Source organism: Gadus macrocephalus, chromosome 2 (assembly GCF_031168955.1).
Source record: "Gadus macrocephalus chromosome 2, ASM3116895v1".
In the NCBI taxonomy this organism is placed as follows: Eukaryota; Metazoa; Chordata; class Actinopteri; order Gadiformes; family Gadidae; genus Gadus; species Gadus macrocephalus.
Window position 1 is genome coordinate 1,612,759 of NC_082383.1, and position 12,713 is coordinate 1,625,471.

The following is a 12,713-nucleotide window of genomic DNA, read 5'->3' on the forward strand; positions in this document are numbered from 1 at the left end:
TGCTAAAAGCATAAAACGTACAATGTATAGAAATATGTATTTATGGTCATGATGAATAAAATGTATACGGCACAGTGTTAACGTGATGTACATCATATGTAGTAATATGATGTAGCCAAGAATGTACGCCTTTCGCCTTTTCTTTGTTTCAGTCATTTATATTTATTCTTAAAGTGGCTATCACAAAGACTTTCCTGTAAATACACGTTGGTTGAGTCACTATCCATCTCCGAATGAGGTTACACAGCGGTGATTGAGCCTGTGGCCCGTTGATGGTGGAAGCCCGTTTTCAGTATTGTGAATGTACGAACTGGCTGTCCGCGGCGGCACTGTTGTATCTCTGGGAAAAATACCACTTATCGCCAAAGGTGTCGCCAAAGAGAACGAAACAGGAATCTCAAGATCGCCGCTTTAAAGGGCTTTATGAGTTGTTGTTATTATTATTCTGTCTTGCCACGGCAGGGACTCATAACATTGTATACTTGATAAAAGAGTGACTGTAGGCTTGCATAATTTCTTGTTTCTTCTAAACAAATGTGTTGATTGTACTCCGGTTTGTATTCCAGTGCTGTGAGAAGCGAGGAAATATATTGGGCAGATATTGTTTTTTGGGGGGGAAACACAAAATAAAGAACATTAACTATACAGTGGAGTGGAAAACAGTGGAAATTGTGTTGCTGACGAGATAGCTTTTCACACTCCATTGACAGCGATTTCATGAGTTCATTTGAAAGGCCGGAGCCACCTTCCTGTAGACGTGCACAAACTTGAACACACACATGCACGCCTGCACACACACACAAGCACACACACACACACACACACACACACACACACACACACACACACACACACACACACACACACACACACACACACACACACACACACACACACACGTACACACACACACACACACACACACACAAACACACGTACACACACACACACACACATACACAGTACACACACACACACACCACAACACACACACACACACACACACACACACACACACACACAACACACACAGACCCACTCTCTCTCTTCTCTCTCTCTCTCTCTCTCTCTCTCTCTCTCTCTCTCTCTCTCTCTCTCTGTAGCTCTCTCTCTGTCTGTCTGTCTCTCTGTCTCTGTCCCACAAACACACACAAATAAATATGCATACTCTCTCTAATACACATAAAGACGCTTTCGTTCTCCCGCTCTCTCTCACACGCACACTCATGTACTGACAAACTCTCTCTCTCTCTCTCTCTCTCTCTCTCTCTCTCTCTCTCTCTCTCTCTCTCTCTCTCTCTCTCTCTCTCTCTCTCTCTCTCTCTCCTCTCTCTCTCTCTCTCTCTCTCTCTCTCTCACACGCAGACACATGCAAACAAACGTTCATGTATCAACTAAATGCTGATACATGTCTTGCTTTTACAGTAATCTCTTCACAAATGATACCTTCCAAATAATTATATGGCACTAAACAAGAATACTGATGCTATAATATTTCAATTATGTCAGAAGTATTGTACACATTTCAGAAAATACTATTCAAGGTAAAACTGTAATATCATTTTTTTGCAATTGATTATGATTTGTCTATAATGCTGATGGAAGATCATTTTCTTGGAAAATAACAGATTTATCTTGTGCTTAATCTGCTTATCTTTTGCATGCTTAGCATTTAACGATGAGAAATAACTATGCGCAAGTCTCTCTCTCGCTCTCTCTCTCCATTACTCACTCTCTCTCATGCTCTCTCCCTTACTCGCTCTCTCTCTCATGCTCTCTCCCTTACTCGCTCTCTCTCTCATGCTCTCTCACTTATTGTCTCTCTCTCCCTACCTCCCTCCTTCCCTCTCTCTCTCTCCCTCCCTCCTTCCCTCTCTCTGTCTCCCTGTCTCTCTGTCTCTGCTTGTGTTGTATTTTATTGTCAGTCTTTGTTTTATTCTTGCTTATCTTCACAACACCTCAGGCTTCAGTCATCCATCTCATCTCTGTGACGCAACTGATTCACAACTCACGCTTATCATTGATTTACCAATAAACCCTTCAAACGATGCTCCTTTGGTGCCATTCCTCTTTGGTTTCATTCACGCACACACATTCACACACGCGCACATGCACACACACACACACACACACGCACGCACGCACACACGCGTACACATACACCATCACACACACGCAAACACATGCAAACAAATTCATTGTTTGACGTTTGTCCCACAGTCATCCCATTAGAACAGCCAACGAGTCAATTAACACGGTGGTCAGCTGACGTCTGTCCTCGGGTCACATGACGTCTGTCCTCGGGTCAGCTGACGTCTGCCCTCGGGTCAGCTGACGTCTGCCCTCGGGTCAGCTGACGTCTGTCCTCGGGTCAGCTGACGTCTGCCCTCGGGTCAGCTGACGTGTGCCCTCGGGTCAGCTGACGTGTGCCCTCGGGTCAGCTGACGTGTGCCCTCGGGTCAGCTGACGTCTGTCCTCGGTCAGCTGATCTCTGTCCACGGTCAGCTGACGTCTGTCCTGATGTCTGTCCTCGGTCAGCGGACGTCCGGCGTTCGATCACTCTGTCCACTGGGGGGACCGCCGCGCCGCCAGGCCCTCCGATAGCTCCGCCCCCTTGGTATAGCGCCGTGTCGAGTGATGCATGGGCGACCATTGTGTCCTCTGTCGATACATTTCTATTATCAAAGTAAATATGTGTCTGTAGATTTCCTGTCCCCCCCAGCCTACAGTATGTGATATGTGTGGCAGGAGTGTGTTGGGGATTGTGTGTGTGTGTGTGTGTGTGTGTGTGTGTGTGTGTGTGTGTGTGTGTGTGTGTGTGTGTGTGTGTGTGTGTGTGTGTGTGGTGGGTGTGTGCGTGTCTGTGTGGAGTGCTGTGTGTGTGTATGTGCTGGCTTGTGCGTGCGTGCGTGTGTGTGTGTATGTGCAGGCTTGTGTGCGTGTGTATTTGTGTGTGTGTATGTGCACGCGTGTGAGTGTGTGTGTGTGTGTGTGTGTGTGTGCATGTGTGTGCGCGCGTATGTGCATGCGTTTGTGTGTATGTGTGTGCAGGCTTGTGTGCATGTGTGTGTGTGTGTGTGTGTGTGTGTGTGTGTGTGTGTGTGTGTGTGTGTGTGTGTTTGTGTGCAAGTGCTTGTGAGTGTGTGTGCATACTTCTTTGTAGGTGTGCTGGCATACATGCACATGGATTAGCACACATACTGTGCATCCCAAATGTGGGCCTGGGCATGATTGAAAGAGCGAGCGAGAGAGCATCGAGAAAAATAGAGGGAGTTAAAAAAGAAACCTTAACCTAATACCCTCGATCATTATGCATTCAACCAAAACGGAGGACATATTCGTTTTAGAATAATTCATGAACGTCTGAATTTCTCTGTACCATTGTCTCGCCTGGCATTGAATTTTGGAAGGGATTCTATTTTGAACACCCAATTCGTCTGTTTAGGCAGAGATGGCTGGCTGATACAATCAACATGTAGAGGACCTGCTGTCAAACAGCCAATCACAATGGGGGCCAATGGGGCCAGAACACACAATTATTGATGTTGGTTAATTACCTCAACATAATTCTGTTTATTCCTTAGGTGTTTTATGTTCACACCGTGGAAATATCGAGTTAAATTACATCTTATAATTTTCTTCACTTAATCATGTTGCGGTGCGGTGCTATGAAAGGAGGAGGCTGTATTGCGGTTGGCATGGCGATCATACACGCTGGGTCAATGTGTATGACTGTCTCTGGTGACCTGTTTAATGAAGAGGTACCGTTAATATTGAAGTGGTATCAGGCATCGTCCTCTACCTCCTGAGCTCATGATAGAAGCGGTATTTTTGAAGGAATCTAGGGCAGATTAATAAATCACGTCACGGTCAAGGAGTTGTGAGAACCGTCTTGAAACATCCTCTCATTCCCTTGGACTTCTTTTCTAATGGAACAGGAACGGGCGTTGTATACAAACAGAAACAATCGATTTCAATATCACGTAAAGGTCGTTTCCAAATAAGAATGAACCATGCGCCATGTTGAATTCTAACCTCCATTCAACGGAGAATCATTAGCTCTCAATATCACGCTGGATCGAATAACAAAGATTCGATGACGCGGGGCGACTGAATGAAACTATTCAGTCGCCCAAGACGGGGTATTACTCGTGAACAGCTAGCTTCTCAAACGCGGAGTGGTTGAATCACGTCCAGTCCTTTCATCGAGCCCCACTCCGGCCCCGGTGAATACCGGGCTGATTAATGTGGTCCCTTATCATGAGCGACATCGCTTTCATGGTGGTTAAAACGCAGGGCCTGATGCTTGAGCCGCGCCGCACACGGCCAGGCATGGAGCCTCAAACAAACACCACCGGCGCCCGCTCCAGAGCCCATCAACACAACACCAACACAAAACAAACGCTCACCTAATGAAGTCGACAGCAGCCCGCAGGTGTAAGGCGGCCCCCCCCCCACCCCCCCCCCCCCCGTGTGTGTGTGTGTGTGTGTGTGTGTGTGTGTGTGTGTGTGTGTGTGTGTGTGTGTGTGTGTGTGTGTGTGTGTGTTTGTGTGTGAACACATCTACACGTGTGGCATATGTGCGTATGCGTGTGTAAGTTCATGTGTGTACACCGGTGAGGGTGTGTGTGTGTTTGTTTGCGTAACACATGTGAGTACCTTTGTGTGTGTGAGCGTGTGTTTGTTTGTGTACACTTGTGAGTGTGTGTGTGTGTGTGTGTGTATGTTCATCTGTGTAAACCTTTGGCTGTGTGGGGGTGCGTAGGTGTTTGTGTGTGTGTGTGTGTGTGTGTGTGTGTGTGTGTGTGTGTGTGGTGTGTGTGGTGTGTGTGTGTGTGTGTTGTGTGTGTGTGTGTGTTGCGGTGGGCACGGTTGTGATTTCATTTTAGAGTAAATTGTTGTTGTTAGCGTGTGCCCCGTTGCCCGGACAAATCCCATAAGACCTGCGAACCTATTAAAAAAAAGCAACAGTGGGCGGCGTGGATGTTTTTCGTTTTTTTAGTAACGAGAGAACGCCCTGCCCACCATTTTTGTCCTGCTCCGTCTGAAGCCACTGTTACGGCCTGTGCATATGACAGCCCGGAAGAAAATTAGAGATTGGTGTGCTTCACATTACTATAGCGCAGAAATAATTCTGTCAGGGGATTTCCATCAACCACCGGGGCTCGACGTTATAGTCGGACATCCAGGCTGTAATGCAAAGTGTTCTGAAGAGAGAGAGGACGAGAGCGAGAGGCACACAGCCACCTGACCCAGCCAGACGCCCTCCCCGCCACCGTCTGACGGTGGCGGGGGAGGGCGTCTGGCTGGTCGAAGGTGGGCGTGTGTCTCCCCCTTGAGGCTCCTTCTGCAGCAATAGAAAAGAGGAGAAAAGGACAGAGAGGGGTTTAATGAGACAGAATCGCCATTACTTCTTCATTCTCCCCCGCTGCCATGTCTCTCTGCGCCCCCCCCCCCCCCCCCCCCCCCCCGACCTCGTTGTCGTCTTCTCGGTGGGGGTGGGGTGGGCCACGTGAGGGCAGGCCGTCCCTGCACACCGGCACGTGATGGATGAAGGTCTGGTACCAAACCATCACCACTCTGCCGCCGTCAATCCATTTGGTCACCACATCACTTCTGCTTATGATTGCTCTCCCATAGCACCAGAAAACAACAAAGAATTAAACACTGCAACAGAAACATTAGATTTAGAATGCATACGCATCAAATGCACCGGCTCAGAGCAGAGCAAGAAAGGGAGAGGGAGGAGGGAGGGAGAGAGAGAGAGAGATGAGAGAGAGAGAGAGAGAGAGAGAGAGAGAGAGAGAGAGAGAGAGAGAGGGAGAGAGAGAGAGAGAGATCGAGAGAGAGAGAGAGAGAGAGAGAGAGAGAGAGGGGGAGAAAGAGGAGGGGAGAGAGAGAAACTAATTAAACACAACAGCAGAAACACTCGAAGTAGAATGCACCACCAGGCAGTAGCTGGATGAAATAGACGATCCGTTTAGAAAGAAGTGATTTAAATGTATTGCCAATACAATGCAAACCAGTGACCTGACTTCTCCATTCATTAAATTAATAACCACAGCACCACTCATTCTCTAAATTGCCTTAAAGATTTTACATATGCTGCTGTTTGACTATTACTGGAGGACCATAAGTAGCGGCTGCACTGCGGTGGTGACGGGTGGCGGTTTCCAGATCACTCATACTAATTAAAAAGGGGAAACTCTTTGGACGGAGTGGATTTAATGATCGCTCTTCTACCGAGTAACGCGGTGAACTCTGTTGGGATAACACACCAGGATAATGGATAACTCCCTTCACATGGATAATGGATAACTCGCTTTATCCATATGTATTGAGCACCCGTACCCCAACCGTGGCCCACATTACATCTGTATATGTCATTCCTTGTGTTATTATTATTCTGGGTAGGCTGTGTGACCCTTGTAGCAGTGTACACTCGCATGAAAACATCTACGTGGATCCATATGTTCCAAACAGTTCCAAAAAAGTCTGTGTGTATCAATAATTGAAAGGCGCCTCTAAATTAAATGTATTATTATTATTATTATTATTATTATTATTATAATACAAAAGCTTGGTAACCTGACGATCTAGGCCCCCTTTTGGTGGTAATTGGGCGCATCATGCGTTCTACCTCATATTGTTAGTATTCTCCCTGCATCCAGTTACGCCCCGGGCAAGACTTCCTCCAAGCGGCGGGGGGGGGGGGCCGTCTGCCGAAGGTGCCGTCTATGCACGGCACCTTCTCAACAAGCAGGTGTGCGCCTGCAGCCAGAGGGGGCGCCAAAATACCTATTCCTTCATTGATAACCGCTACGCAGCGCGATTTCTTTTTTACTGCTCGTGGCGCCCCCCATGTGATTTGGCGCCCCCCACAAATATGCCGCCCCGGGCGGCTGCCTGGTTCGCCCGTACCTCAAACCGCCACCGCCTGCATCTTACCTGCTTCTCATCCGTGGCCGTCCCTTGGGTGCTGCATAGTGTGCCGCACCTTGGCTTCAGGTGGGTCGAGGTCAAAATATGTGGCGCAACTACCAAGCTGCATGTGACCCCCGTTTTTAATATAAATAATGGTACAAACCGGCTTTTGCCTCGGCCACTTGGGGGTTGACTTTGTGTAGTACAGGCGCTTTTACACAACCACCCCCCCCCCCCCCCACACTGCTGACCCTCTGACCGGCACATCCAAGCAAAGCAAAGCAGCGTCTCGGCAACAAGCAGGCTGACGGTTGCCAGGCCCTGTGCCGTTTGACAGCGGGCAGGGTTCTCCAGAGACACTGGGCTCCACACCGGACAGCTGTGGGCCACGTAGTCCCGAGATCCAGCTTCAAAGGGAGGAACAGAGGGGGAGGGACGAGAGGAAGAGGGAGGGGGGAGAGAGGGGGGAGGGAAAGAGGGGGGGGGTAGAGAGAGAGGGGAGAGAGTGAGAGAGGGGGGACAGGGGGTAGGGAGAGAGAGGAGGGGGGATAGAGAGGAGGGGAGAGAAGGAGAGAGAAGAGAGGGAGGAGGGAGAGGGAGGAGGGGGGAGAGAGGGGGGAGGGAGAGAGAGGGGGGAAGAGAGAGAGGGGAGAGAGGGGCGGGGGAGAGAGAGGAGGGGGGGATTAGAGAGACAGGGGAGAGAGAGAGAGAGTGAGAGCGAGAAGAGAGGGAGGAGGGAGAGGGAGAGAGACAGAGGAGAGATAGGAGAGAGTGGGAGAGTAGAGAAAGGGGGAGAGTAGAGATGGGAGAGAGTGAGAGCGAGAACAGAGGGAGGAGGGGGAGAGGGAGAGAGGCAGAGGGGAGAGGAGAGAGAGAGAGAGGAAGGAGAAGGGGAGAGAGATGGGGAGAGAGAGATGGAAGAGAGAGGGATGAGGGGAAGATTGAGAATGGAGAAAGTGAGAGTGTCGAAGTACAACGAAGGAGAACATCTGTACAGGATCTCAGGTGTTTCCTCGTATAACGTCACGGATACGAACACCGCTGAAAGCTGGGGGCCTCTCCGACAGCCGGGGAGAACCCCCCCCAGGATCAGCTGCTGCTCACACAGCTACGATGACGCTGGTTCTCACCATCGATTTCTGCTGTTTCGATTTGCATCAGTGCAGCGTACGTAAAGTCATTCGAGATTTAAAAGTCTTTCATCCCATTCTTCTCGCCTCCACCCCTCATCGCAGCTCCTGATTAGTTTTCACAATCGCAGGGGGGGGGGGGGGGGGTCTGCCGGCTGTTCAGCGACAGGTCCTCAATCAGACTCCGGTTACCGTCGCTCTGAGCAGCTGCACGTGGGCTGCTGACGAGTCTCACCGCGGTTTTCACACCCCGGCGTGTGAAATTGATTTGTGATAAATAGGAGTAAGGACACAGTGCGGGCCGTAACAAGCCGCCACCACCAATAGGGTGATAGGGTTCCCCTACCCCGGTGTCATTTGTTGCCGGGTCATTTGTTTCAATTGGATTTGACAAATTGAAAATAAAATAAACACGCGGCTCCAGAGAAACGAATGACAGCCAGGTGTTCACTCGCATGCAAGGTGATTGTATGTGACAGGGAATTTTTGACCCCTGTTCCTCTTACATAGATACAGATACATGTGAAAAGAACATGTGTGACTGAATGTAGGCGTGTGTGCGTCTGTGTGTGTTTGCATGAGTGTGCACGCGTGTGTGTGATGGCTACACATGGATGTGCATACAGGGGTTCTTAAGATCAAGTCACCCTTGAACGGATTCAGTTACCGAAAAGCATATCAACGATAATACCATAACGGCCCTTTACAGCCGACAAAAAGAGATGAGAGTCACCATCAAATAAAAGCTTAATGCAACAGCTATTAATAAATGAGGAGCCATCTCCTTTTATGTCAGCTGAAGGATGCGTTTCACCAGTCTGCACCCCGGGGCGGCCACGGCATGGGTGTTGCCGGTGTTGTTTAATAACAATAGGAGACTTCAGTCCACCGGGAGTGTCCTCAGCCAACAGAGTCAGCCCTTATCTGATGCTGTTGAAAAGGGCTTTACAAGCAGCGGCTCTATCACTGTCTGGGGAGCGCGCTGCAGAGGGTAATGCTTTGGGGCGGCAATGATTTTATGGCCAGAGCTTTATTTTACATTTTACAATGGGTTAGGGATCCGTGGCGTTTGGTTTTGTTTGCACTCCAAACACATTAAAATGCCTCCAGAGTGTACTTTTTTTTTTTTTTTAATTTTCTACAGATACGCCATTCAAGTTCATCAACTAGATATGTTTCGAGATAAATATCTGGGATAAAATACGAAAATCCATTTGTACAAAAAAAAAGCGATTTGTACAAATGGATTGTAGTGTAAAGTCATCTGGTAAACCGTTTGACTTCCTCCAAATGGAGTTGAACTGTACATGGAGAAGAATAGACGGGTATATTTGTTTGATTTGTGCTGACTCCCCCTATGAAATCAAGTGTTTAACGAGCACTGTTTGAAACAGCGGTCCCTTGTACTGGACGTTACAAACTGATGTTAACATGGGCTTATCCGTTGTCCTTGTATGTTGTCTCTGTTGTGTGTCTCCATGCTCTGTGACAGTGGACCACGTAAACGAAAACTCACACACACACTCACTCACTCACTCACTCACTCACTCACTCACTCACTCACTCACTCACTCACTCACTCACTCACACACACACACACACACACACACACACACACACACACACACACACACACACACACACACACACACACACACACACACACACACACACACACACACACACACACGGGTGTGCAGTTTAGCCAGGTTGTGTTCCTCTCACTGCACATTCATCTACAACTTCCAGGCTAAGTTCACCGAGTTTGTTGTATTTAACAGTCGAGCGAGTTAAGTACGCTACTTTGTTTCCCTTCCACTCTGCTTTTCAAAACAAAGCTCAGCCATTGCTCAATACCAAGGAGAAAGATTAATTAAAATAGCCCATAGCTGAAGGGCGCAAATAAGTTGCAGTCTACTCTCGAATCAATTTCTCTCTCCTCCTTCCCTCTTCACACAATGCAACAACAACAAAAACACACCATGTTATTTTACGCGATATAACCACTCGCGGTTATGTGCATACATTCATGCAACAAAGGATTATAATTGAGTCATTTTGGAAGACAGGAAGGCCAGCCATTCCTTCTCTTCCGAGCAAAAGCTTACAAAATGTTGGCCTCTTTCGCAGCGTTGAGGATGCCTGAAATCAAGGCTAAAATCGAATGTTGGAAATTATATTTTGACCATTTAATAAATATAAATATATCTATCATAGGCTCTGTCTTTATACAAAAGTGTGTTTGTGTGTGTGTTTGCGTGCGTGCGTGTGTGTGTGTGTGTGTGCGCGCGTGCGTGCGTGCATGTGTGTGTGTATTTGGCCACTCCCAGCTCCAACACATCCTAAAGTTTACTGATGATGACACCATGGTTGACGGCCTGAACTCCAGCGCCACCGAGACGCCTACAGAGGGGAGAGGAAGGGAGCACCTCCTGACATCCGGGTCCATCGGTCCATACGACGGACCACACGGCCTCAGCAGAACTAAGGAGCTGATGGTGGAGGGGGGGGGGGCCTTTATGTCCAGAATTGTAATGAAACACCCCTGCTGCAAACTGAGTATCCAGGCTAGACCCAGACTAGACCCAGTCCCGAATCCAAGTCCCAGTCTGGGATCAAGTCCAATTCTTACCCATCCAGTGGCAGGACATTAGAATGCTGAACTGCCCCATTGCACAGGCATATATACTCGGAATACAAGTTGGAGTCGATCAGGAATTATTAAAGATTTTTTTGTTGACAAGGCGACTGATTACATTTACAATACATTTTCAATCAAGAAAAAAATCTATGTTTAAATGGTTGAGACCAAAAACATGTGGCTGATTATTGTTTCTCACTCCAGATAAATAGTATGAAGTTCTTGAACCCGATTCAGGGGCGTTGGACGACCTTGACGGACAGACTTCATAGTGATCCCAAGGTTAGTATAAAATATTACTTATAATTGGCAGGGATTTATTCATCCCTGCCCATTCCTTCTTAATTGTGCTGGATACTTTATGTAAATATCAGATACCGTCCAATCCAATTACGTATGGTAATAAAAAGTATGCTGAAAAATAGCATCACTCTCTAGTAAGGCTGCCCAGTCACAAGAGAGATAGCTCGCCCTCTTGTGGTCAACATGAGTAACATATCTTTCATGGAACCACTTCAACATGGTGTAACGTTGGCTTTGCATTCCTTCTGTTCCTGAGCAGATATTCAAAATCCATGGTTCGTTACCTATTGGACTGTTCTAAGTGTATGACCTGATCACCAGTGTCATGACTGCAGTGAGTTGTGTTGTCTTCAGCATCTGATCGGAACTATCTACAAATGTTGCATTCAATTCATGGAAGGTCCGATGTGTATTTTTTAATTGGGTCTTTTTTTTCATTACCTTTGTCTTGTCTTCCTTTGTCAGTTAGATGCATGGTTCTCCCATCTATCTATCATTCTATCACGCTATCGTCCATTTATCTTCCAGCCACCCAGTAGAGGTTTGTCATGTTACATATGATTCCCTGAGCTTTTGTGTGTGTGTGTGTGTGTGTGTGTGTGTGTGTGTGTGTGTGTGCGTATGTGCGTGCGTGCGTGCGTGCGTGCGTGCGTGCGTGCGTGCGTGCGTGCGTGGGGGTTGTAATTATTGTTCAAATAAATAAACATCAATTTATCATCAATAAAATATTTATTTAATAAAATATTTGCACAACCTCCCAACCGAAGTCCTCTTCAGGGCAAGGAAAAACTCCCCAAAGCGGGAAGAAACCTTGAGAAGGAACGCAGGAGAGAACGCAGGAGGAACGCACGGGACAAGCCCATAAGGCGAAGCCTAGACGGCGTAGCCTACATGAAATAGAACAAGGAAATTAAATCTTACCTTCTCGAGCTGGTTGGGCCTTTTTCGCGGGGTACCACTAGCGTGGAAGATGGGTTTACTGGGTGAAAACCATGTAATAAACGTATTCACCCAGTACTCTGTAAACAGAGGCCCCGGCACGCACCACGCGGCACTCTACTTCCACGCTCGCGCCCCCGGCTAAGTATCCCAACGAGTGTCCGATTTTATTCGGTCAAATTTATCATCGACACAAACGGATGTGGAGGTTTTACGTTCAGATACTACTAAGTGCACTAAGGGTGTCGCCATCACGATCATCACAAAACAAACATAATATTTTAATTTGAACTATACCTGCACCAACAACTTCATTTATATCAAACTAAAATAATGAATAAGCAGATTTATTTTTTTATAACCGATTCAATTATCGATTATTCTTTATTTCATAAATTATAATTTCATAAACTGCGCCGCGGAGCATGCTGGGAAAGCACGCTGCACGTCGCATAGCAACCGCGCAAAATACATTTGTAATCTAGCTACGCGAATAGTAGCCACACAGAGAACAGTAATAAAGAATTGCTAGGGCAGGTATTTCTAGAGCGGGCCCCTGCAGTTGTTTCAAAGACTGCAGAGCTGCCAACTCTCACGGTTTCATCGTGTGACACACTCTTTGGCCTGTTTACACACGCACACACGCCACACATCCAAATTATCATGGCAAAAATATGCATAAATAAAATCCGATCTCCAGCCGAGACGCGTTCGTTCCTTTCCAAACTCCCCGACGGTAGATGGCGCTGATGAGCGGCGCTCATCAGCGCCACTGA